The sequence below is a fragment of the Suncus etruscus genome, chromosome 13 (genome assembly GCF_024139225.1).
Source record: "Suncus etruscus isolate mSunEtr1 chromosome 13, mSunEtr1.pri.cur, whole genome shotgun sequence".
Classification (NCBI taxonomy): domain Eukaryota; kingdom Metazoa; phylum Chordata; class Mammalia; order Eulipotyphla; family Soricidae; genus Suncus; species Suncus etruscus.
In genome coordinates, this window is record NC_064860.1 from 34,965,530 (window position 1) to 34,967,613 (window position 2,084).

At 29.0% G+C, this 2,084-nt stretch overlaps 1 non-coding gene across 1 annotated transcript; it reads left to right on the forward strand.

Moving 5' to 3' along the window:
- The first annotated feature begins 1,509 nt into the window (after nt 1-1,509).
- On the forward strand, nt 1,510-1,699 carry LOC126026514 (U2 spliceosomal RNA). The gene has a single exon (XR_007501759.1). It is a non-coding gene; the product is annotated as a U2 spliceosomal RNA (small nuclear RNA).
- The last annotated feature ends 385 nt before the right edge of the window (nt 1,700-2,084 follow it).

The following is a 2,084-nucleotide window of genomic DNA, read 5'->3' on the forward strand; positions in this document are numbered from 1 at the left end:
CCTTTGACAAAGCATACAGGATTATGAAAAATCACTAATTCAAAATGTGTTAAGAGATCTTTCAGTATATACCATATATGTGATTTAACTTTTACTACTGTTATTTTTGAAGAAACTCAAGATAGACATACTTAATTTTTTTTCTCTCTTTTCAAAATAAGCAGTAAATATCTTGGTAATTTTTAGGTTACCTCCTCTCCCCAATTATGTTCTGTTCATATTTTACAGACTTCAACTCAAGTAAATTGTCATCATGTTTATAAGGTCCATAAATCCAAATGATATGATAAATGTTTGTTCTCTCTGATACTTATACATCAAACAATAATAGTTCTGGGAAATAGAGATTAGTATTGATTCTAGAATGTTTATAAATTTAATCTATATTTTAACATAAATAATGCTAAATAAAATTTAAAATAAGTAATAGGATATATTTTAGTTGCTTGGAATGTTTAAAACAAATTTATTTTAATAAATTGGTTATAATTGATTAATTGTTATAATTGATTGATATAGTTGATATGCCATAATTGAGTTATAATCAGACAAAAAGCAAAATTGGTGAACCCTATATTTTTTATTATGATCAATTCAAAAATAATTATATGGTATAAAATTATAATAAATGGCTAGAACATTTCTCTTCCTCATACCTGACTCAGTTTGATCCCCAGTACTACATATCGTCTACTTGGCCCCAACAGGAATGAGACCTGAACAGAGAGCCAGGAGAAACCTTAAGCACTGTTGGGCATGGTTCCCAAAATAAGGAATCAGCAAAGAACAATAAATCTAAACATCGGTTTATCGAAAAATAAGAATTGACATGTTAAAAAAGAAAAATATGCAATGCACAAAATTAGAAATGCCACTTATATATGACATTGAAAGTAAATGGAAAAAGAGAACCCATATTTTAAGGAGGGGCTGTGCCTTGATCACCATTAGCCCCAGGGTATTTGGAAGAGAAGAAAAAAAATTGAGTGGAGGTGAGAAGAGAGGAAACATATGAAAAGCAACTAGGTTTAGGCTAAGAAGATTCCTGTTCAGAGGTGGCATTACTGAATATTCAAACCACCAATGTCAACAAAACTTAAATTATGAGAACCAAACTATAATAATAAAACTTAAAAAATGTAAGGTGATGGTGAGGTCTGGGGGGAGGATTTGGGGAACATTAGTGGGTGGAATTTGACAATGTGATGGGATAGGTTCTGGAACATTGTATGTCTAAAACTCAACTATGAATAAATTTGTAAATCATAATGTTTTGATAAAATGAATAAATAATTATTATTATTAAAATAATAATAGAAATATTCTAATAGAAATTTTAAAATAATAAAAATATTTTTATTTTTATACTGCCTTCAAAATATTTTGATAGCATGAATTAAATGAAAAGCTGTTACATGAAAAGTATCTAAACTTAGATAAATTATATAAAGTATATAACGTAAATATATACCAAGAAGACATATTGAGAAAGAATCCAATCATCCTCCAAAGGTTCCTCGGCCTTTTAACTAAGATATATATAGTATCTGTTCTTATAAGTTTAATATCTGATACATCCTCTATCCAAAGACAATACATTATATGGATTTTTGGAGCAGGGAATTGGAATAGAAGTTTGATCCTTCCACTCTGTGCATTGACCTGGTATTGCAGTACCTCCAGGAGTAGTGCACCTCCTCGTGCACTATAAAAAAGAAGAAAAATAACAATTTAGTTGGGGTCAAGAGTGAGGGGTTGGGTCCCTTGGGGTAGGAAGCAGGTACAGTGCTGACAACTATGGTGTTTGAATTATTTCCATGAAAAAGAAATTCCTTCGAAGAAACTGTTGTGGCATTTCTCATATTTATTTATAATATGTTATATAATATGATATATAACCTATAGTGTATAATAGTATAATATACAATACTTATAATAATATTTTATACTATCACAAATATTACTACAAATCTCAGAAACTGAGACTCCTTTGTTCTTAGAGTCAATACATGTAAATTGAAGTTATATTTCCTATTTTTACAATAAAGGCAATTGGTAAAAAAAAAAAAAGAAAAAATTGAAGA